Raw genomic sequence first — 26252 nt, 5'->3', positions numbered from 1 at the left:
TTTTGACAGAATCATACAGAAAGACATGCAAAGCACACCAGACTGACTACAGCTTAAGACCAACTTCACAAATCCTTTTTCACCAATTAAAACTTCACAGAGAATATAAACAGTGATCCTCATGATCCCTTTTGCCAGTTTGCACAGGTAGAGAGAAGCCAAAAGCCCAACTGGTAAAAAACAAACAAAACAAACAAACAAACAAACAAAAAACCCTTTTACTCTTTTTCCCGCATATCAGGCTTCTGTGTTCCCTTCCCCTGAACTCAACTCTAAGCCAAGCATTATAAAGTTTGGGGAAATTAACTTTTCCCAGGTTGGAATAATTTTATAAAAGAAGAAATTGGAGCCATTTTAAACCATGAAATAGGAGGAAAAATACCATAAAAAATTTGGGGGTGTGGGTGGTAGAACTGGAGGAGCCAATTATGTGGATTGGGGGCCAGGAAGGGCCTGGGTATCTGGAAGTTGCATTTGAGGATATCAACTAGAGTTATCAAGAGGTACTGCCTCTCTAACTATTGAGAATCATGGTTCACCTATTTCTTCAGTTTCCCTATTTTCTCCTTTTCTTTTTGACCTACTATAGGAGACATATTGCTCATCTCCAAAATTCTTTGCTGCCTGCAGAGCAGCTTGCTTCTTAGCCGCAGTTAGGGTTTAACTTAGGAGAAGCATAACATCCCTCCATGAGAGGTAAAACACCTGAATTACAGTTTGGAAAGCTTCTACATAGCTATCAGAGTCATCAGAAAATCAGCCTAGTTTTCCCTTTATTTGCCTAAGGTCCTGCAGTGCGATAGGAATTTGAACCCTAGTGATATCACCTCCATTTGGCATTTCCTGTAGGAGTAAAAGTGAAGGTGGGGGAATGAGAAATTTTGGAGATGGTGGAAGTGGAGGAACCGGTGGCCTAGTTGAAGATGGGCCCAGATAAGGGGGACTGGAAGGTATGAGACACTCAATAGCTGCTGCAGATGATTTTCCCAGAAATTGCTTTTCTAGTCTTGGAAACTCATTCCTTTTGGGACTGCCTGATATGATTGTTAAAAGAGCTGGGTCAATTGTGTAATACTTGCAAAGGTCTGAGTTGTCTTGCAGGGCAAATAAAGCTTGTACACAGGGGACCCTGGACCATTTGCCTTTCCATTTGCAGGAAATATATGGTTGTTGAAAAGTGTTAAAATCAAAGCTGCCTTACATAGGTCAGGCTGCGTCAGAGAGTAAGAAGGCCACATCCTTGCACTAAAGAAAATGAGCTGCCTTTTCTTCAAAGTCTCAGGGTCAAAGGAGTCCCTGTACTTCAGAATACACTCCAGAAAGGTGCAAGCTGAAGATGGTCTGTTACCCATCTAGAAAGTGAAGTGAGAAAATTGCATCCCTTTAGTCTCCTATATTTTGGTGGGATCCAGGTTGGAGGGGAAGACAGTGGAGATGTTCCCCCTTCTGTTTTCCCTCCTTCGTTCCTGCTTCCCAGCACATTGTTAAACATGCCACCCATGGTTGCAGGCAGGTATGACCTCCAGCCATGGAACCAGAGGAACTAAGACATTGGGATTATTCACGCTTACCCATGTGACTCTGGTTCGCCACTTGTGATGTCCCTTTGACTTCCTAGATTTATGTGGCCTGTGTGTCTCCTGGAAAGATGGATCTCAGGAAAAACTACATAATAGTTGAATTTAGGCAACTATTGCACTACCCTGTTTAATGGAGGGAGAGTGCTAGATTGAACTTTATATATCCTGCTCTTATGGCCCATGCTAAAGTGTCTCTTCTTAGAGAAAGGTTCTGGTTAACTTCCAGACTTAAAATCCCCTGACTATTTAGGTACCATTTTATAATTGGAGGAAGAATAGATGCCTTCAAAGAATGGAGAGACTGAAAGGTGGTTTTCCTGCTTATAGGACAGTATCGAGGTTAAAATTTGGTTTTGGAAGACGTTTTTCTTCTTGTTGTTGAAGGCAGAGTTTTCCCTTTTACAGAAATGGGATAAAGCCTGGCCTCTAGGGGCACAAAAAGTGGGGAGAATTGAGAAGCTAGAGTGTTATGGCAAAGGGCCAAGAATGTGCCTCATGGAGAGGATTCCTATTCCACTAGGTGATGGTGTTGACCTTGAAATACCATGTTATCTCCAGGCCAAGGACAGAGAGTGAGAGAGATAGACACTCACTGTGGGGGGTCGGGGAGATCCTCTATTCCTAGAAAATCACAAAAAAAAAGGCATTCCCTTGAGCTTCATTCCCGGCTTCTATGGCATTTCCTGATCTTGCCTAACCAGATTACTTCCCCGAACTGTAAAAATCTTGCACATTTCATACAGAAAGAAGATAGGATACAGGAAACGAGGAAATTATAATAAAAAAGCTGGAGGTCCTGTTGCTGACACCTGATCAGGTGGTTGGAGGCTGGGGTCAGTCCAGAATTATTTGAATAACACCAGAGAGTAGCTCCAGCCAGAAACCCTCAGTGGCTCCAGGACTTTTTCTAGCCTCACACAATGGCTATGTCCTCTGTGAAAGGAAACTGGTGTAAACAAGGCCAATATGCCCAGCAAACCATGGGTACTGGGGGATTCTCCATGTTCTCCCCAGCAAGCCTGTCCTCCAAGTCTTGTAAGGCTGGCAGCCATGCTAATTGCTTTTAAATGGCTAAAGGAGGCCCAGTATTTGGTATGATTTGATTCTAAAATGGAAGATGAGAGCCTCAAAATGAAAGGACAGAGCTGGGGTCCAGTCATGGACTCACTGTTTCAATGAATGTATCTTGGGAACCTGGACAAAGTCCCCAAAATGAAGTGGTGGCATTCTCTGGGGTAGTACCTGAGCTTCGTTGCCTCATGTCAAGGAAATCAACGACATGGACACACACAAGGAGTGACTTTATGAGCAGAGGTTTAATAGGTGAAAGAAAGAGAGAGGAGAATAGCTCTCTTTCCTTTGAGAGAGGGAGTGCCCGAATGGGAATTCTAGCCTGTGGTGGAGTGCATAGGGTTTTATAGACAGGCTTGAGGAGGCAATGTCTGATAAATATATAGGGCCTAAGTTTGGTTGGGCCAGGTGTGACATTTACATAGTTCATGATGAAGTTGGCCACCTCATCCTAATCTTTTATTATGCAAATGGGGATCTCTACTTGGTTAGTGTCATGTTGCCTGTTCCTTACTGTGCACATGGTTGACACAGAAAATGGAAGATTGAGGTGCCATATTGGACATACCTAGCCCCAGGTAGCCTTTTCCTATTGGCACAGCTGCCGGCATTCACTCATGCAAGCTTCCAGCTTGCTTATCTATGTCTGAAGCTCAATTTTACAGACTGCTCTTTGTTAGAAAAGAAATGATTTGGGGGCTGCTTTCCTTTAAAAGGCAAAACTTACTGAGAACTTCCTTACCCTTGCTATTTGCCTAAATAATTTCTTTTTAACTCCTATATCAGCAGGGCCTCATTCTCTCTGGAAACTCTAGATGAGGTCTGTTCCTTGCAGTTCACACATTCTAGAGTCTGCATTCTTTGGTTTGTTGTCCCCTCATCCATCTTCAAAACCAAGAAGAGTAGATTGAGTCTTCTTATATTTTTATCTCTCCTTACTCTTCTTCTATCTCATCTCTATAACACAACTGGAAGAGTCTTTATTTATAAATGCTCACACGATTTGATTGAGCCCACCCACATAATCCAGGATAATCTCTACCTTTCAAATTCAGTACAGTCTGCCCTCCATTTCTGCTATTCATATGTGGATTTCACATCTTTGGACTCTACCAAACGTGAATAGAAAAACAGAGGGCCAACTGTGGAGGGCCAACTCTACTATGCCAGTGTATATAAAGTGCATGAGCATCTGTAAATTTTGGTATCCAAGGTGGGACCTGAAAAGAAACCTTCCTAATCACATCTGCACATTCATAGGTTCTGGGGTTAGAGCACGGATGTCTTTGGGAGCCATTGTTCTGACAACCACAAAACATCCTAAAAATTTTTAAGTGCTTTTTAGACATTAGAGTTTTCAGCTGTTTTGATTGTATCCCACATTTATCACTGTCCCAGACTCCATTTCAGTCCATTTTTTTCCTTAATTATATTGGCTGTTAATTTTTACTGATCTGCTACTTTATTAACAGCAAATATCAATAAAAATAAGTATCTGAACAGGACTTCTGACCTTTTAATATAAACTATTCCTTCCTTTCATGCTCAATTCTATTTCCTTAATACAATTGCTCATTATTTCTCACATTGATTTAGTAAAAGAGGCATTTTTTTTTGTTTCCATGTTGTTCTCCAGTTAGCCTTTATTCTGTTACTGTAGCTGTCTTCCTAAGATCAAAGTCTTATTATAAAATTTTTCAACTCATATCACATCATTGTTACTCTTATCCAAAGGAAAAACTCATATTCATTAACACAAAAAGGGCCTTCAAAATCTTGTTGAAACTTGCTTTCCCAACTTATTTGTACTCTTTCCCATTTCCTCCTGCCCTTTCCTTCAGTCTTGACATTCCTCACCATCATTTCAGTCCCTTCATGCTGTTGACATTTTTCTTTCTTTCTTTTCTTCTTTCTCTCTTTCTATCTACAGATATATGATTTTCTAACACCTACCCATCTCGCAAACCTTATCTAACCACCCAGATGAAGTTCAAATATGTTTGTGATAAAGTATATCTGATTAAATTGAGCACACAAAGCTACCCTGTCTTCTGTAATTCCATAGCAGTTGCTCATATTGCATTGCAGTATCAAATTCACAGTGCAATTATCTGTTTAATAATCTGTCTTCTCTTCTAAAATGTGTGATTACTTAAGTCAGAGACATGGTATAGACATGATATCTATGGTCATTTTTGTCTCCTTTGTGTTTTCTTGCTTAATAAATGATATTAAGTAACTAGCTATAATAGTTAATCAATTAAGTAACTAGCTAATCATTTACATAGGACATAATAACAGGTATAAATATATTTAATGCATCATATACAGAAAGATTGTATTCTACCTAGGGGCCAGCCTTCAGCTTTGTCTTCTAGCATATATTTAGAGCAGATTATGAGCCCAAACATTTGTAAGTGTAGACCAAAAATGATAAGAAACAGCAAAACAGTAAAAAAGAAAATAATATTCTTAAAATTACTTGGTATTTCTTCTATAATAAGAGGTATGTCTCTTGCCTTGAAATGAATAAATATAATTATTTATATAATGTTTCTAACTCAAAAATAAATTCTAGAAGTTAAACAATTTTATATTCATTTTGCCTCTATATTAAAAATATACTTTATATATAATACGTGTTTTAAAGTCAGTAAAATGTTACAGATAAATTATGTTTTCTCAACATAGCCATAAAAATGACTGCAACAGAATCATTATGTATTACATATTTAAGGTTATTGCTAATGATCACGAATCACTAATTTGTATGTCACGGGTAATTAGCATCCATGCACTAAAAGATGCAACTTCAGAATAAATTCAGTGCCTTTCACACACAGAAACATGATTCTTAAGCAAATGACATAGTCCCAAAGATGATAGCAAAGTTAGTTATCACTTCTATGAAAGTGATGAATTAAAAATTTATAAATTGGAATTTGCCTTTTCACATAAGAAGGAGATATGGCAACAAGATTAATCATAAAACCTCAGTATATTGTGATCATTCTGAGTATGTGAGACCAGGTATGTTGCTTAAAGTTGTGAAGATTTAAAGATGATTGGATTAAATAACAGAAAGAAACCTGGCCTAGGAATCTAAAGGTGTAGGGTTTGAAGGTTTATTTCTCACTTGAATATTAGTCAGCCGTGCTAGCTGTCTTAGACAAGTTATTAAAATATTCTGAGTAAAATACGAAGGCCAGAGCAAATAATCTTTAATTTTCTTCTCCAGCATTAATAATTCTATTATTCTTTTCAAATCTATAAAGTCAGAATTAAGTACTCACAGTGAAGAAGTTAATTTTTTCATAGAGGGGGAATTATATTACCAAAAACAGCATGCACTTCACATTAAACAAAGATGTAATTCTTCCTTTCTCCTTCCTTTCTTTTCTTTTCCCCTCTTTCCCTTTCTTCTTCTTGCTCTCCCTCTTTCCTTTCTTCTGAATTGGATAATTTAAAGTAATAAGAACTTAAACATAGATAGAAAAGAAGAAACAAAATACAGATACATGAGGTAAGAATTATGCACCAGGGAAAATCATATGAATAATTTTGTTAAAATCTCTCCTAATGATAGTACCAGAAACAAGAGTAGAGTTTTAGAAATTGCACAGCTCCCATTATTAAAAGGAAGAATTTTGAATAATCACATCTTAATTATTACTATTTTATCCTATAACCAAATTAGACAGATTTCCCATGAAGGTATTTCTATGAAGTTTGGGAGTAACAATAAAATATTGAAAAATATTTCTTACTGACATTTGTAATTTTAATTAATGCAGAAACATTTAAAAAGAGAGCATGTTTTTACTTTGCAAACCAGCAGCAAAATTTTATTTTATTTTATTTTATTTTATTTTATTTATTTTATTTTTTTTTTCTTTTATTATTATTATTATTATTATTATACTTTAGGTTTTATGGTACATGTGCGCAATGTGCAGGTAAGTTACATATGTATACATGTGCCATGCTGGTGTGCTGCACCCACCAACTCGTCATCTAGCATTAGGTATATCTCCCAATGCTATCCCTCCCCCCTCCCCCCACCCCACAACAGTCCCCAGAGTGTGATGTTCCCCTTCCTGTGTCCATGTGTTCTCACTGTTCAATTCCCACCTATGAGTGAGAATATGCGGTGTTTGGTTTTTTGTTCTTGCGATAGTTTACTGAGAATGATGATTTCCAATTTCATCCATGTCCCTACAAAGGACGTAAACTCATCATTTTTTATGGCTGCATAGTATTCCATGGTGTATATGTGCCACATTTTCTTAATCCAGTCTATCATTGTTGGACATTTGGGTTGGTTCCAAGTCTTTGCTATTGTGAACAGAATCCAGCAGCACATCAAAAAGCTTATCCACCATGATCAAGTGGGCTTCATCCCTGGGATGCAAGGCTGGTTCAATATACGCAAATCAATAAATGTAATCCAGCATATAAACAGAACGAAAGACAAAAACCACATGATTATCTCAATAGATGCAGAAAAGGCCTTTGACAAAATTCAACAACCCTTCATGCTAAAAACTCTCAATAAATTAGGAATTGATGGGACGTATCTCAAAATAATAAGAGCTATTTATGACAAACCCACAGCCAATATCATACTGAATGGGCAAAAACTGGAAGCATTCCCTTTGAAAACTGGCACAAGACAGGGATGCCCTCTCTCACCACTTCTATTCAACATAGTGTTGGAAGTTCTGGCCAGGGCAATTAGGCAGGAGAAGGAAATCAAGGGTATTCAATTAGGAAAAGAGGAAATCAAATTGTCCCTGTTTGCAGATGACATGATAGTATATCTAGAAAACCCCATTGTCTCAGCCCAAAATCTCCTTAAGCTGATAAGCAACTTCAGCAAAGTCTCAGGATACAAAATCAACGTGCAAAAATCACAAGCATTCTTATACATCAATAACAGACAAACAGAGAGCCAAATCATGAGTGAACTCCCATTCACAATTGCTTCAAAGAGAATAAAATACCTAGGAATCCAACTTACAAGGGATGTGAAAGACCTCTTCAAGGAGAACTACAAACCACTGCTCAAGGAAATAAAAGAGGATACAAACAAAATTTTAAATTGTTAGTTTGTGAATGTAACTTTACAAAGATCATGTATAATACTGGCTAAGTATATTGTTTGATGGAATCTTAGATATAACTGGGAAGAGTTAGTGATCTAAAGCAGAAGTTTTAAACACCAATGCTAATAGCAAAGAGGCAGGTAACAATATGTGAAATGATTAGGTGTATAAACAAGCACTTTGGGAATGACAGTTACAGAGTAGGTCTGGAGGGCATCAATTCAGAGAGATTAGCAGCAACTTAACTTCCGATAATTTGTGCTGATGCGACCTGGTCATTCTTTACAAAAAGCTTGGACAAAGAAATAAATCACAAAAATATTTTAATTAAAAAATATTTGTAATGATAAAAATTCTAATTTATTGTCTTTAGTTTCTCTACACATTTACTTACATTATTTTATACTTTGAAGAAAATGTATGAGGTCAGAATAAAAAACACTATTGTTATTTTACAGTAAAGGCAATTAAATGCATTTAAGTAACTTGATTGACATTATTCTTGGAATTTAAATAAAAGTTGTCAGGTACCTCTAATCATAAACATTCTGTTTAACGCAATGCTTCCTGATTTAGACTCAGGATTTTACAAATATTGAGTCAATGTATGCAGAAAACAAAAAGGCACAAAATAAAAAGAGACGTAAGTCCCATTAACAGGTTATAGTACATTGGTATAGAAAAATTATATAGAAGGGCCGGGCGCAGTGGTGGTTCACGCCTGTAATCCCAGCACTTTAGGAGGCTGAGGCCGGCGGATCACAAGGAGATCGAGACCATCCTGGCTAACACGGTGAAACCCCATCTCTACTAAAAGTACAAAAAATTAGCCGGGTGTGAAGACGGGCGCCTGTAATCCCAGCTACTCGGGAGGCTGAGGCAGGAGAATGGCGTGAATCCGGGAGGCAGAGCTTGCAGTGAGCCGAGATCAGGCCACAGCACTCCAGCCTGGGTGACAGAGCAAGACTCTGACTCAAAAAAAAAAAAAAAAAAAGAAAAAGAAAAATTATATAGATGGAGAGAATTAGATATAAGAAAATTCCAAAGAGTATGTAACTATGAAATAATTTTAAGTGTTACAGGCAGAAAACACATATACTTTACTTATTGTATTATCTATTATACATTATATCATATACTTTATTATAATATATACCTAATTTTTGTGGTATATACACACACACACATAGACACGATTAAAGAATAAATACAAAATTTGGATAACATTAAAGAATAGCTTCAAATGGCATATCTTTATAATGCCAGGAATCAGCCATAGCAAATGAACCTACCTGGTACACAGCATTAAGAAACTGTAAGCTCATTAGGAAAAAAAAGATAAAATGAGGAAAATAGGAAGGGATTCTCCATTGCTTTTTGCCTGAGGAGCCTCATAATATAGTAATTCAGAACACATATTTTAATATGTGTTGACTCCTTGGATATATATAATAAATGTCTTTCTGCCTTGCAAACATTTCTGCATACCAAGAGCTTGTGACCCATGAAAAACTTCTCCTTATCTTGTCTCTATATTCCTAAAGATGGAAATAGAATTTACAATTTAGTAAAAAGAAATGTTTTCAGAACGTACTAATAGAAAGCACTATTGCAAAATATAATTAAATGTTGACTCTTAACATAAACTCCAATCTTGTAGGTGTACTACCTACATGCTGGTAGCTTGGGTAGGATTATTAATTTCTTAGCCTCAGAGATATTCTGAACATAAACTAAAATATACATGCTAAGCATTGAGCACAGGGAGGAAACATAGTATACAATAAATGGCAGATAATGTGAAGGATGCTGTGATGACTCCCCAAGTCCCCTTCAAAATGGAGTGACATATTCCCCCAGTTGCTGACTGACAGCTCAATGGTCAGCCTTTTCCAAGGTTAACGTCAGCTGAAAACAGACGCCTCAGCCAAGTCATGCCCTCTCTCCAGGAGTATCTAAATCCTATGACTGCTTATCACAGGGGTATATAAAGGCTTGGTTTCTTGGCCAGCAAGGGAACTCTCTGAAGAGCCATCGCCACTCAAGAATACTATGTACAATTAGTTGAGGCTATACTGCAGTCTAATTCCTTTTTCTGCCCAATCCTGCCTCCTTCTCTTCCCCAGCAGGTCTTGATCCCCAGCAAACCCTGAATAACTTTCTACAAAATAATCTCTATCTTAGAGTCTGCTTCCCCCAGCACTCAATCTTCAACACATATAACTTTGACTTTCTGAGTTTTAAAATTATGTTTTTTTAAAAAATATTAAAATTAATTAATTTTAAATATGCTATACAGGACTTTTTAATATAAAATATATCTTTAAGCCATGAAACATGAAATCAATTTTTTAATCTAATAGTCTCATTTTATTATTTAAACTCTTTGGAATATGAGATAATTTACATAATTATGCTTTTAGGAGGTCCATAAAGCAAGACAGCAAGACTACTCGTATAAACTAGCTCCAAGGCTCCCTCGAAGATTGAACAGGGAAAACCAATTAGGTATTTACTGCCCTCAGAATATCCTATAATATTTATTTGTAATTTAATAGTTCAGATCATCCATTACTTCAGCTTCCCTTACACATATCTCTATAACATTGCTATTAAAAATATTTTGTGTATCAAAATATTTCATATACCCCATAAAATACATACCTGCTATGTGCTCATAAAAATAAAAAGCACATTTTAAAAATATTTTGAAATTAGCATTTCTCTTAAATCACTTTTGTTCGTGTCATTTTCTGACATTAATTAAAAAATAAAATTTTAGACTTCTGGTTTCAGTTAGAAAACCTACACATTTTAAGTAAACACAATTTTTTTCTGATAAAAACAGCAAACATAATAAATTATAAATCATTCATTCACATTCAATTTATTCCAGGACACAGACTAAAATGTAAGCCCATTTTTATGGGCCATCAAATAAGGAACTTGATTAAAATTATCAGTTCAACCAATGAAGTGAATGTTTGCCTAAATTGCCAAGTTTAAAAAAAAAAAAAAACACTCTTGTAGAAATTTTAATCTTTGTATTTTTTTTTTCTGAAAGTTGTCCCAGAATTGTTAGTATTCTCAGAAAATAAAGAAGGCATTTTCTTCTCAAGCTGGACTCTAAATATTCTGCATGTCATCTGTCCATCAAGCTCTGTCAGAACAATACACTCACTTACATATATTTTATATATCATTTAAAAATATATACTTGATCATTGTAAAGTTTTTTAAAAGTAACTAAAACATCAATATATGAAATTCTTTAGAAATATTTTTATGTATTCTATAACTGTAGACAATGTCTTATTTTCTGTAAATAATTTAATCCTTCATCTTAGTAAAAATTAATGTAAATAGAATGATATGCTGTTAACCAAAATTTAGTCAAATTAAATTTGGCAGCATTAATTTTAGCAAAAATAATTCATGAATTGGGTAGCCCCCTGAACCAGTTGAGGTTCACAAAGGTTCATCAAGTAACATAGGCAGGTAGCATTTATAGACAGAAAAAGGAAATGAAATATAGAAACATTGATTATAGCTCAGAATTTACCTGATTCAGGCATGGTGTGATGAAGCACTTGCCTTATACAGACACATGGTCTGATCAGTTGTCAGCCCATGACTGGTTAAAGCCCAGCTACTATGATTAACTGAGTCTCAGTTATTTGTTACAGAATATGTTACAGTTGTAGATTGTTTTCATATGAAGTTAAGTTGCAGTTTGCTACCTAGGGACTAAAGAAACAGAGAAAGCTTTAGGCCAAATTTAATTTAATTTAACAATATTAATTTAAATTTTCTGATTGACATAATTCTTCAAAGAGCATTGGAATACATCTCCTAGACCACTACTGATAAAAGTGATTTTTGTTTATCTCAAGGATATTCAATTAATTATTTATAAATTTTGTTTATAAGTTTCCATTTGTACTCTGCAAGAGCAGAATTTTATATTGATTACCAGAATGACTGTGACAAAAAAATCTATTCTTTGTTTGTTCATTTAAAAATCCTGGAATATTTCCAGTAACATTTTGACAACTATAGTTTTTATGTCTACATGGCAAAATGAGACAATGAGAATAAGGATTGGAGATGGATTAAAACATACATCGCTCTTTGACAGTGTGTTTTAACAGCCAAAATATAAAAGACTAATAACCATGTTATAAAGATATATACACCAGACTAAATATCCAGAATAACACTTTCAAATAAATTTTTTTTCTAGGCTGAAATATTACAGTCGGAATTGGCCTGTGTTTGTGTTTGTATCCAAAGAGACACTACCTATGGGGTCCAAAAAGCCTCAAACAGAACATTTTTAATTATTTTCAGTCTATGATGCCCCCAGGTGACAGGGAATAAGTAATCTTAATTACTCTCTTTAGGTTTTAGACATTTTCCAAAGATAAAATTTCAAGGAATATTAGCTTCTTACATTTTTAAAGAATGCCTAGGAGTCAATATATCAAGGGTGAAAAAACAGAAGTAACAAACAGCAGAATTCAATTCTTAGAGGATTATGATTTAAAAAAAATTTGTCATTTCTACAATATAAGTACTTATGCTTAATACATTTAAATTTTAAAAGTTCAGCTTGGAAAATAAAAAAGACTACATAAAAGTCTAAGTAGTATAAAAGTACAACTATAGAACTTATAGAATTAAATAAGTAAAATGTGAAATTCAGTGAACCGGTTAAAATTACAAACAGAGTTGAGAAGGAGTAGAAGCTACACAGGAAACATAATAACCAAAATGTGCCTCAGAGAGACAAAGGTAAGTAAAACCTGAAAAAGAGGTTAGGGGATTTACAGGCTAGCATAAAAAGGCCATCAACAGTTATAACTGGGTTTTCTGAAGGAGATCATAGAAAGAATGGAGAAAAATGGAATATTTAAGAATATATTACTAAGAAATTTCTATAATGGTATAAAAATAATTCTTAGATCCAGGAATCTTAAAAATACTCAAGAAAACCCACACTCTAACACATCAGAATAAATTCGCTAAACTCCAAAAGAAATAAAAGTCTCAGAATGGAAAAATCAACAAAAACAAAAAATTATGTGCAAAAATGTCACTGAAACTGAAAACCAACTTAGTAAATGCAACAATGATATCTAGAAGATATAAGAATAAATGTCTTTATTGTACTAAGAAAATATTTCTGACCAAAATTTTAATCCCAGATTATAACTAAAACAAAATCATGATCAGATAAACAAAATCAAGAAATTTTGTAGTAAGAATATAAAAATTTGTTGATTAAGAATGTATGTAAGTAAAACAAAAGATAATTCCAGATAGACAATCTGAGATGATAAATAAATAAGTAAATAAAATAATTAGCAGAGATTCTGTTTAACATGTGAGTACACATTTAGGAAAATCTTGTGCAAGTTAACAATAGTAATACATACATTTAAAAAATTAGAATTCTATAAGATTCTACCCAGCAAATACTTTGCAAAGCAGTTGTTTTATTTCACACTCCATCAGCAATGTGTATGACTTTCAATTGTTTCATATCCTTCCAGTATTTAGGTTTTTCTTTTTTAAAGTTTCTGAACTATTCTAATTATTATGTAATGATACATTATTTTGCTTTTAATTTGCATTTTCCCAGTTTCTAACAACATTGAGTATTTTTTTTTCTTAATTGCCATTCTTATCTCTTCCTTGACTTTCTTGTCCTGAGATTTTGCCAATTTTTTTTAATTGGATATGAAATTGGATTGCTTGTTTTCTAATGGAGTTTTGGATGTTCTTTACATACTGTGGTTATAATTCCTATGTCAAATATATCATTTGATATCATTTGTCCAATATATATCAAATATGTCATTTGTAGCTTGTTTTTCCATTTCCTTTTTGAGTATTTTTCAAATCTCAGAAGTTTTTATTTCTTATGAAGTCTAATTTTCATCTATTTTTTTTCTATTTTGTGGTTTATGTTTCCAGTGTCCTACTTAAGAAAATTTTGCCAAAACTCTTTGATGCATTGCTCAATACTTTTGTTTTTTTTTTCTTGCTATAATTCAAGTTAAATACTCCACTCTGTTGGGATGTCTAATCTGCTTTTAATGGCATGTAGTGAAATGTTATCTCACAAACTGTACCTTCTATCTTCTGAAGTTTAATTTCTCCATACCTTTGATGTCACTCCATAACATAGTCATAATATCCTCTACTTTTTTGCACATAGAAAATATATATTTTAATAACAGTTTCATGTCATTATCCATAAATTTGACCATCTGTTTCATTCCAGGTTCACATTTTGTTGATTTATTTTACTCTTTGCTCTAGGTCACATTTTCCTACCTTTGGGGGCATACTTGGCCATTGTGATTGAGTGCGAGGAGTTATTAATTTACATCATTTTACACTGATATAAAATTAACTTTACATTAGTTTATATTCAATTTTTAAAATTTCAATTAATATATTATTGACACACAATAAAATATCTTGGGAACAGTTTGGTCATTTTGAGACTTGCATTTATACTTTATTAGTTGGGCCAAGAACAGCTTTTAGTCTAGGGCTAATTTTGTGCCTCAGTGAGGCAATTTTATTCTGAGTACTCCATTCAATGACCAGTACATTAAGATGTTTTTTCATTTTGCCTGGTGAAATATGGAATATCTCAACTCTGTGGGAGTTCTGGAGATTGTTTTCTTTGCCCCTTTTCAGTAGTTCTTTCTCATTCTCAGAGATTTTCCTCATGAATGTGCACTAATCAATAGTTAGATGAAGATCCAAGGAGGAAGCTCTGTAGATTTCCAAAAGTTTCTCTCTATATAGCTCTCTCCTCCCTGGTGATCTGCCCTGGAAATACTAGTGAGTTTGGCCTTTAGACATTGTGTCTCATCAACTCATGTTAACAGCTGGGCTCTTTTTGGTCCTTCACCTCACCCCCTCACATAATGTCTTGGAAACTCTTCAGACCATAAGCTGAGGCAGTGATGAGTTCTCATTTGATTCATTCTCACAAGTATGACTGTCATGTGACTGTTTACTATACAGTATCTAAAATATATTGTTTCATATATATATTTTGTCTTTAAGGCAAGAGAATAGATCCAATTCATATTTATTCATCATGGTTAGAAGTAAAGTTTCCTTATATATTCAATACTTTTAAAAATTAAAATGTAAAAAACAAAATTATGTGGTTTTTTTCAGCTCTTGTTAGTTTTTCTTTCTCCTCTCCAAATTTTATGAGTGTTATTAATATAACATATATTTTAATACATAAACTCTACTCTCTGCTTATCATCTATTTAGTATATCAACCCATACTTAATATTTATCCAATTAATATACACACATTTCAAAAATTATTTTGAGCAACTACTATGTATATAAAGGTAAGATTAGAAAGGGATATAAGTAAGTATAACACGTGGTTTATTTTCCGTCTCAATATTCACAAGTTGTTGGCCAGGCTTGGTGGCTCACACCTGTAATCTCAGCACTTTGGGAAGCTGAGGTAGGCAGATGGCTTTAACCCAGGAGTTTGAGACCAGCCTGGGCAACACAGGGAAAACCTATCTCTACGGAAAAAATAAAATAAAATTAGCCAGGCATGGTAGCATGTGCCTGTGGACTCAGCTGGGAGGTCCCAGGTGGGGGGATTGCTTGAGCTCTGGAGGGAGAGGTTTCAGTGAGCCAAGGTCATGCCACTGTACCCCAGCCTGGGCGACAGATTGAGACTCTATCTCAAAACCAAAACCAAAAACAGAAACAAAGAAAAAACCATAGTCACAAGTTGTTATGAAGATAAAACTTTAGCAGCCTAATATATCTTGTTAAACGTGCTTCCTGTTGCTTGATTTTTGTTATATCCCTACATTTCTTTTTCAACTATATATGGGACTCTGAAGCTAGTGACAAAACAGCCCAAACCCTCAACTCCCCCCCCTACTAACGCTCATACTAATGACTTTAACATTTCATAAGCCCAAATGAAACAAAACAAAAAAAATTTTAAAAAAAATGGCAAGTTACTATAAACCAATGATTTAGGTTACATGTGAAAACAATCTTGTCAGTTTTAAATTTTTAAACTATGAGTTATATCACTAAAGCTGGCTAGAAGGACTATCCAATTATTTGGAGAGGACCCTTGCCCTCACCGCAGTCTCAGACGTCTGTGTCCCTATCTTTTTCAGTCTAGTTTTCCCATCCTGATCTCTCATGTTCAGTGCCTCAGATTTGCTGCTAGCTTCACTGGCACCTTGAATTAGACAATTTATCTTCTATGCTATGTATCCTTCATTCCTGAAGTCTGACTCCATAACAAAAATGGAAAACACGCAAAATAAACCAGCTCAAAATAAGCAAACATTAAAAAAAAGCCCTAAGGGGAAGTATAAGAAAGAAACTTCATTTCCTAAGTTATTGACATGTTTCTCACCTCCTTTTTGTTTGTGGTGATGTCACACCTTTGTGGTGTGATGTCAGCTCACTGCCACCTCTGCCTCCTGAGTTCAAGCCATGTTCCCAGGTCAGCCTCCAGAGTAGCTGGGACTACAGACTCATACCACCATGCCTGGCTAATTTTTGTATTTTGTGTAAAGATGGGGTTTCCCCATGTTGCCCAGGCTGGACTCGAGCTCCTGAGTTCAAGCAATCTGCCTGCTTCAGCCTCCTAAAGTGCTGGGATTCCAGGCACGAGCCACTGCACCCAGCCTCCTTTCCTTTTCCTAAAAGACAGTATGGAAAATAGGAAACCATCTAATTTTTCCAATGATCAGAGTAAAAAAAAATACATTCTCACTTTCCTAAGGGATGTTCTGATATCGGCATCTGCAAGTAATTGCATGGAACAGCAAAACAATGCAAGAAAGTAAACAGCATGTGCCAAGTGGTGATGCAGCTTCTGAATTATGTGAATTAATAAGATAAAGAAATTGTCTTCAACTGCAATGGTCAGGGAAGCCTTTACCTTCAGGAAGAGCTTGAGCTAATCAAAAAATTAGACAATATATGACAATTTACTGAAAGGGCAAAAACATTTCAAAAAGGAGAAAAATTACAGTTAATGCAAAGGAAATAAAAGACAATAATTTGAGTGTGTATCAATGTTGAAATAACTAGTAAGTCAGTGACACTGACACTTACACAGAAAATAGAATGAAGGTTCCTTAATCTCCACATGTCAACTATTCTGAATTCCATCAATAAATATTTTACTGTTCCAAAATTGCCATATTCTGAAATATTTTGTCACTTAATTAAATTTATGACCTGGAGGAAAATTTTTCACAGTTACCCAGAATCTTGTTGCAGTAAAATAAGTACATTAATTTCACATCTTTCCTGGATACAAATGTAAGTGTTAACTCTATTTCTTAATAAGGGACCTGCTGATACGCTGAATACAGAAATGAAAGAAATAATTACAAGTTGGAATAACTTCTTTCACTCTTTTCCTCTTAATTGCCAATGGAACAAAAGCAATCTGATAGGTTACTTAATACAAAGTAGACAATGAAACTGGATTGAAGCATTAGGGTTTCTCTCTCCAATGTACACTTTTTAACTAATGTGAAGTACTGACTCGATTTTATCTGGTTATATTGACTATATTTGTGTTACAGTGGGTAGCTAGTCTGATATGAACACGGCAGGAGAGGGCTACCCCCTCCAACCAAAAGTATCTGGTGACCATCAGGTGATAGTCAAACTGTTGTTAACAGTCTCTCTAAAGTAATAATTGGTCACAACTGGTGCCGGGGAAAGGCAGGCTCCTAGTTGATAGAGAACACCTGAAACTGATCAGCAGCTTCCCGATATGATCTCAGGAGACGGGTGAGTGGAGAGGTATACCTACATGTAAAGCCCCAGTCCAAAGGTCAACCTGTGAGCTTATCTTTCAAGTCGCCCACTTGGCCCTCTTCCAAGTGTGCTTTCTTTCTTTTCATCTCTGTTTCTGTTTCAAAGATTTTTAATACACTTTCACTCTTGCTCTAAAACTTGCCTCGGTCTCTCCTTTTGCCTCATATCCCTCGGTCGAATTTTTTCTTCTGAGGGGAGAAGAATTGAGGTTACTGCAGGTAAGGGTTCACGACCACTAATATTTTTATAACTGAAGAAAATAGATTTGAAATTGACCAAGGTAGCCTGAATGTTTCCCTCAACTTGAGTAAACTGTGTAGATAGGCTTCTTCCTACCACTAAGTACCTGATCTCAGTTTTATTATTTGCTTTAGAATACTTACAATTGTAGATTTTTTTCTCTGCTCCTTTGAAATGTAAATCTTGTATGACCCAGAAATGTCTTTCTTAAGAACCTTGGAGTCAACCCTTTAAAACACAATCATCTAAGGGGATAGTGCTCCTTTCTTCCAGACTCTGTGGGAAGACAGTGGTCTAACTCTACTTACCTACTGTTAGCAAACAGAGATGAACTAACCACATTGACCAACCTCCCTGCGATGTCCTCTAGAACTTTTTCATTAGTTTACTCAATATTGCCAGTGTTAAAAAATTATCTCACCTTTATTTTTTGTTCTCTCAAAGTTCTTTAATCTCTCTCTTTTAGTCTGAAGTAATGTCTTTCTTGCCTGTTACACCTATGAAGTAAATTTTTTCTTTGACAAAAGTCTATTAAGCTGGTGGGTAAGAAGCCTGGAAGTCACTGCTCTATTGTAACAAACAGTAAATGGCTGAACAAACTGAAAAATCATCATCTCTTCTTAGGTTTATCAGAGAAGTGAGGTAACAGGGCAAACTGCTATACCCAAAGTTGAAGAGATAAACAAGCACCTACAGAGTATCCCAACTTAGTGGAACAAAAAGTTATGAGCAGAAGCCACCTTGGGTATCATTCCCAGGATAGGAAAACCTAACTTTAGTTGATGAATTGCTGAAGGCTCAGAATGCACAAGTCTGAAAGTTAAAAACTCTAGAGGACCTAGTCGTAGTTTACACTTTTGTGAGTTTCACCTCCAGGATCTTTACCAAGTCTTATGAATGTCAGGGAAAAATCTTTTCATGCTTCCAGCAGTGAAAGGGAAAACCACCATTTTTAAATACACCACACCATGCTGTTCCTAACAAGACCTGCCTTCCGGAGAAAACATTTTACAAAAGCAATTTTACCAAAGGTGTTTTATTAGACCCTAATCTAGCTAGGGGAAATGAAATACCTGACTCCAGCTCCCTGTAGCACCCCTGTTCCAACTACAGTGGAGCAATAGGGAAATCGAGAAGCATCTTTTAAGCTATAGTCCAGGGGCACAGAAGACTGTGACCTAATAATATAATTTTAGAACACTTCCCTTTCCCACACCTTACCTCTTCATTACTAAAGGCTTATTAACCACAGTTTTTTAAACTCAGATTCATCATATCCTCCATTCAACAAAAATTACAAGTCATACTAAGACAAAGAATACACATTGTGAAGAGACAGAGTAAGCATAAGAAGGTTAAATGACTCACATAAGGTAAAATGTTGAAATTATCAAATCAGGAATTTAAAAATATATATCTGATAAGTGTGCTACGAGCTTAAATGAAAAAAGTAAGCAATATGCAAGAACGAAGTATAATGTAAGCAGAGAGATGAAAATTTTGAGAAACAAATAAAAAGAAATGATACAGACAAAAAACACTGTAACAGAAATGAAGAATGCCTTTGATGGGCTGATACACTGAACAAGGCTGAGGAAAGAATCCCTGAACTTCAAGATGTAACAATACAAAATTCCCAAACTGAAATACAAAGAGAAAGCAAGACCTAAAAATTAGAACAAAATATCCAGGTACTATGAGACAACTATTATCAGGAACTATGAGACAACTACAAAATGTATAACATATGCATAACAGGATTACCAGAAAGAAAAGAAAAAGTGAAAGGAACAGAATAAATAATTGAAGAAATTATGATTAAGAATTTCTCCAAATTAATGTCAGACACCAAACCACAAATCCAAAATCTCAGAGGACAGCAACCGAGATAAATGCCAAACAAACAAACCTACACCTAGTCATATCATATTCAAATTTCAGAAAATCAAAGATGAAGAAAAAATCTTGAAAGAAGCCAGAAGGGAAAGAAAATAAACCTTACATATATGTGAAAAAAATGATGAAAATTACATCTAACTTCTCAGAGATCAGGCAAGCAAGAAGTTAGTGCAGTGAAATATTTAGTTTTGAGACACACACACACACACACACACACACACACACAAAACAAAACAAAAAGTAAAACAAACAAACCTAGAATGCTACACCCTACATAATTATCCTTTAAACATGAAGGAGAAATAAAGACTTTCTCAAACAAACAAAAATACAGGGAATCTGCTGTCAATAGATTGCTTTCCTAGAAATGTTAAAAGAAGTTCTTCAGAGAAGGAAAATAGTACAGATAAGAAACGTCCATCTACATAAAGAAAGGAAGAGCATCAGAGAATTAATATGTGAAGGTAAAATTTTTAAATAGCAATGTTTCACAATGAGTTAGAAACAGTCACTCAAAAGAAGATAGTTACCATGACTAGTGCTGCAATAAACATTCATGTACATGAGTCTTTATGATAGAATGATTTCTATTCCTCTGGGAATGTGATGGGATGTATCCCATCACAGCAATCCCAGTGATGGGACTGCTGGCAATTTAAGATATTGCCATACTGCTTTCCACAATGGTTAAACTAATTTACACTCCCACTGATAGTGTATAAGTGTTCCCTTTCTCCACAACCTCACCAGCATCTGTTATTTCTTGACTTTTTAATAGTAGCCATTCTGACTTATGTGAGATGGTGTCTCATTGGGGTTTTGATTTCCCTTTCTCTAATGATAAGTGATACTGATCTTTTTTCACATGGCTAAAGACCCATCAGTTCCAGATTGGATAAAGAAAATGTGGTACATATACACCATGAAATACTATGCAGTCATAAAAAAGAATAAGATCATGTCTTTTGCGCAAACACAGATGGAGCTGGAGGTTATATCCTTAGCAAACTAATGCAGCAAAAGAAAACAAAATACTACATATTCTCACTTATAAATGGGAGCTAAATGATAAGAACTTATGAACACAAAGAGGGAAACAACAGACACTGGGTCTACTTGATTGGGGAGGATGTGAGGAGGGAACGGAGCAGAAAAAGTAACTATTGGGTACTTGGGTTTAATACCTGGGTGATGAAATAATATGTACCACAAACTACCATGACACACGTTTACCTATGAAACAAAGCTTCACATGTGCCTCCAAACCTAAAATAAAAGTTAAAAAAAGAAGATATTTGTTATGACATATCACTATGTCCTTGGGAGAAATATTCTTGCCAGTTAACTCTTCAACTAGTTTGTCTGTTTTTTATTTTAGCCATATAAAAGACAAGACAGGTTTTTAGCATTCCAACTGATTTTTATTTTCTCAGTCTCCACTTGCCCAAATTCTGACTTCATTATTTTGTGAGACAAAGATTTTCATCATTGTCCATTTTGCTTTGATTAGATGGCTGATTGGACAGGTGGACTAAAGTCAATCTTTAGTTAATTTTTTCATTGTAAGATTAACTATTGAGTCATTTGATATGACAATGGGTTCACAGTAGTTTTAAAGATTATGTACAACACATATTTGAGTGGAATAACTCAGAAAAATACAAAGAAAAATATTTGGAGTTTGCATCTTAACAAATATTTGGAGTTTGGATCTTAACAATCACATAGGCTGCCATCTGTATAATTCGTGTAGCAGACAAACAAGATTTGTTGTAATTTTCAATACGGGAATATTCACTTTTAAATATAATTATGTATTCTATGCATAAGTTGGAATGAAAATCTTCATGTGTACTTCACACATTGAAATTCTAAGTTTAAATTTATATTTATTTTCTAAGAATAAAATGCTACAATAATTAATATGATTACATAGGTGTATATAGCTCACCAGATTGTACACTGAGATTTAATGTTTTATTTTTGCTACACCTCAATTAAAAATCTTTTTTAGAAGATAAAGAAAGTGTCAGTGAAGATAATTTTCTTCCCCGAGGTTATATAGCATTTTGTTACAAGGATAAGATGCAGCAAAAATTATCATGAAACTAATTGTGAAAATACACTTATCTTTGAAAGTTCTTAATTATTTGTTTACATAAAATAATAACAGAGTTAAGAATGTTCAAATATAAGTAAATAACAAAACAGGCCAGGCATGGTGGCTCACGCCTGTAATCTCAGCACTTTGGGAGGCCCAGGCAGGTGTATCACCTGAGGTCAGGAGTTCAACACCAGCCTGGCCAATATAGTGAAACCCCATCTCTACCAAAAATACAAGAATTAGTCAGGTATGGAAGTGCATGCCTGCACGTAGTCCCAGCTGCTCAGTAGGCTGAGCAGGAGAATCACTTGAACCTGGGAGGCAGTGGTTGCAGTAAGCTGAGATCATGTCATTGTACTCCATCCTGGGCAACAGAGCAAGACTCTGTCTCAAAAAAATAAAAATAAAATAAAATACATTGGCAGTATATTACAATTTTAAGAGAAAATGTGAAAGATGGCTAAGTAGTTGAGTTATTATTTGTACCCAGGTTGCCTGACTCTACAGCCTACATGTGAAACCACAAAATTCCATTAAATGAATACAATATCTAATTGCCTGCCTGGTAAACTGTGAATATTTTACACACAGTCAACCTTTTGGAAAAATAGACTTTCCAGTGTTATTGGTATAATATTGTAGCCCAAATTCATTGGTGGGGTGGTGGGGGGAGTGGGCAAGAATCTTACATCCAATGAACAAACTCTGAAAAGAAAGCTTAATGTTTCTCATAGTTTTTATGATCCTCAAAAAAAAAAAAAAAAAAAAAAAGAGGTAACTAAGAGGTGTGATGAGCACCTTTAAATACTTGAAGGTTCCCCAAATACTAAGTCAGGCAATGTCATACCCAAGCCTGTAGCTGGCAGATGACAAAACACTACTGCTCCTGTGTAGACACATAATTAAATATAAAAACATAACCACACCATCAAGTCTTGGAAAATAATACATATGATTGCCACATATCACTTAATCACCACATTTTCATCTTCCTAGACTAAGAGTTTAGCCTACTTTTACTTGGTTATTAACAAATACATGATAGTTTTGTTTAAAATTTCTTATCTCATTTAATTATAAGGCATAAATACATCTTGTGATCAATTGTTTTGACAACAAGCACACAAATGAAAACATGTAGAGAAAAACTGATACAGGCATGAACTGAAGATTTACAATTAGACAATTAAAAGGAAACAAGCAAAACTCTTATGTTTCCTGTGTAGTTTACACTGAAGGAAAATACGTGGAAGGGAGGCAGTTTTAGGCTTTGAGAACTTAATAGGGATCCTGTTTACACTTGGCCTTTTCCAGGAAGCCTTCACAGATTTTCAAGTCTAGAATTACAGACACAAATATGTATTCCAAGAGTATATCTTTACTTAGGAAGGTTTTTATTATGTTCACTGCAGTGGTCTGGTTTACATTCAAGTCCCAGAATATAGGAGGTGTTGAATCATTATTTGTTGAATGAATGATTAGATATATTATAGAAAAAATGGATGCCTTCAGTTAATAGGCTATGGTAAATTTCAAAGTTGAATTAAGTAAACTCTTCAATCCTATATTTTTAAGGAAAAATTCTAAAGCTTTTGTATGTGCTGATGTGTTTCACTGTTCCTTTAAGTGCACATTATAAAAATAAAAAATGAAGGGAATTTCATCCTGTGTCTTTCCTTTTTTAATTCTAAAGGGGTTTCAACGGATATTTTTCTTCATAGGAATAATATAGCAGTAACATTATATACAATTTAATAGTTATAATTATATAAAAAATCATGATTGTGAGGATGTGAGTGATTTACTGTGTATAAAGTTAATCACAAGTAAGCGATATTTTATTGGTGATAGTGCTACATGCTGTTCAACTAAGTAAACGGTGCAACTCATGAAAAGGTTCAGCTGGTATTATGAAAAATGAAATGTCAGTACTACTGCTCATGAATAGCATATCAAGTACTGAATTTTAACTTAAGTATTATATTTTATTGTATTTTTATAAGCATTCTATATTCTTAAACAAGAGAGTACAAAGGTAAAATGTTATTTGATCTTAAGTTACATAAATTACAGATTTTAAATTACAATACAATAAAAATCAGCTTCTTATAAGCTTTTAGAATGAATCATAACTTCATATATATGACCTACATGTATGTGTATATATATCACATATAAAATAATAATTAGAAAAATCAACATACCAGGCACAGATTTCTTAGCACATAATAAATTTATTACTTCATGTAATCCTCAAAATATCAATTATGAGGCACAATTTCTATCTTGGTTTTATCTGCAAAAAAACAAAATACGAAGAGGTTGAACCATCTCCCAAGGTCTCACAACTGCAAAAAAAAAACAAAATGGGATTTAGACACCAACTTTCAGACACAAAAATAAGGCCTGAAATAAGGTAATTTTTCTCAAAATGATTTTGAACATTGAAATCTAGCAATTAATACAGGACTTTTTGTCTTGGAAACCGAAGCAAATTTTGTACAGAAGTTATCATCACCACTATTAAGAATAAGTATGTATTGTAGACCGCCTAGTTAGGATTAGGGATGCATTAGAGAGATATACAAAATCATTCTGTATTTCAATAGGCTTATATTTCATTTCTTGTAACTATGAAAATTATTTCTTCCAAGGAAAAGCATATGTATGCTAAAATTTTATTTAAAACAATAACCTTACAAATTGAATATTGGTAACCTAAAAACTTGATATAAATGAAGAATTTCAAAGATTCCCCATGACAGACTAACTAAATAAGAACGTTTATTTTAACATGATTCTCAGTTGATTCCTTTATGTATTACAGTTTGAGAAGAGATGAAATAGACCTTGCATTGCATTATATTATAGCATATTTCTATTTTTAGTTACATTGCTATTTTCTAAATAATGATATATCATAAAAATATGTAGTCATAATTTTCTTCTGCCATAATTCCTTCTTTTTCAACCCCAATCATGGCAAAGATGGTAAAAATACTAATTTTCTCCATGAAATAGCATAGAACTATAATAAATAAAATTTCAGTTCTATGCATGCATCTAGTGTGTAACTGAAGTGGGATCTTCCAGATTTTTTTTTTGGGGGGGGACAGGGTTTCACTCTTGTTGCCCAGGCTGGAGTGCAATGCCACGATCTCGACTCACTGCAACCTCCACTTCCCAGGTTCAAGCAATTCTCCTGCCTCAGCCTCCTGAGTAGCTGGGACTACAGGCATGCACCACAATGTCCAGCTACTTTTGTTTGTACTTTTAGTAGAGGTGGGGTTTCACCATGTGGGCCTGTCTGTTCTTGAACTCCTGACCTCAAGTGATCCACCTGCCTCAGCGTCCTAAAGTACTGGGATTACAGGAATGAGCCACTGTACCTGGCCCGCAAAATTTTTAATAATTCTTTTATAGGATCATATACAGTGATGAACTACTCTGATAATCCAGAATATAGTGAACAATTGATATTTATATTTTATATTTGACAAAATTAAAAGAATGTCACCGGTTTTATTTTCACATTAACATGTTAACATTGCCATTGAAACATATTCAGGATAACATCATTCTTATCAGGGTTTATAATATAATACAAAATAAACCTAGTGCATTTGACTAGCTACTCTAAAATCCAGATGTTTGTCTGCTGTACTTTGAGCTCTCCACTAAATTGGAGTGACCAGATGATCATAGCCAATACTTCTTTCCCAGATTTTTTTTTCTCCTTCTCTTTTCCTCTTTCTACTCTTTCTAAGTATAAGGACACTTAGAAGATTCCATATAAGAGTTCTATGTAAAATTCATTAACTCCGTTGTTTAATTCCTTTTCTCATGATGAATTGTTGAGAACAGCAGGATCTCACCTCCAGATTCTAGAATAATCTCTCATTCACCAAAATCATGACTACAGTCTCCATTATAATTAATAATAATAATAATGTGCAGATTCCTAGCACTGGAATAGAATAGTGCAATTTAGAATAATGAAGTGAAATTAAAGAGATAACTTGCCAAATTATTAACACTCTCAATGTATTAATTATAAATCATCAAGGTGAATATGGACAAAGGCACTTGATTGTTCCTTAGGCAAATAATTGCTTTTGGCAGAATGACTACTATTTTCGGATTTGGTCAAATTTTATGTGGACTTATTTATTATTTGATGAAATGCACACCACTCAAAGTAAGATAATTTTGAATAATGAAATTTGTGCTAGATTTCCAAAGCTAATGAAATTGTTTCCTAGACATATTCTCTTTTATTTCCACTGCAGTTCCTGGCAAATTAACCTGTCATTCTAATGCCAAATTTATTTCTCTAGATAGACCTAATGGCATTATAATATTTCTCCTGCTCAGAAGCATACAAGACTC

At 34.6% G+C, this 26252-nt stretch overlaps 1 long non-coding RNA gene across 4 annotated transcripts in view; it reads right to left on the bottom strand.

The window, feature by feature from the left end:
• Positions 1-5772: 5772 nt before the first annotated feature.
• LOC129058941 (uncharacterized) overlaps positions 5773-26252 on the bottom strand; it is a 115215-nt gene continuing 94735 nt past the window's right edge. For 3 of the 4 annotated variants that reach the window (XR_008524420.2, XR_010139656.1, XR_008524422.2), the window contains 4 exons: positions 24068-24159; positions 11319-11503; positions 9049-9294; positions 5773-6129 (listed from right to left, as the gene is read on the bottom strand). This is a non-coding gene — a long non-coding RNA (uncharacterized LOC129058941). The remainder of the gene's footprint in view (positions 6130-9048; positions 9295-11318; positions 11504-24067; positions 24160-26252) is intronic. The other variant, XR_008524421.2, reaches the window with a different exon arrangement.

The sequence above is a fragment of the Pongo abelii genome, chromosome 3 (assembly GCF_028885655.2).
Source record: "Pongo abelii isolate AG06213 chromosome 3, NHGRI_mPonAbe1-v2.0_pri, whole genome shotgun sequence".
Taxonomy (NCBI): domain Eukaryota; kingdom Metazoa; phylum Chordata; class Mammalia; order Primates; family Hominidae; genus Pongo; species Pongo abelii.
Note: the sequence above shows the minus strand (reverse complement) of the source record. Positions and strands in the feature narration are given on the sequence as shown.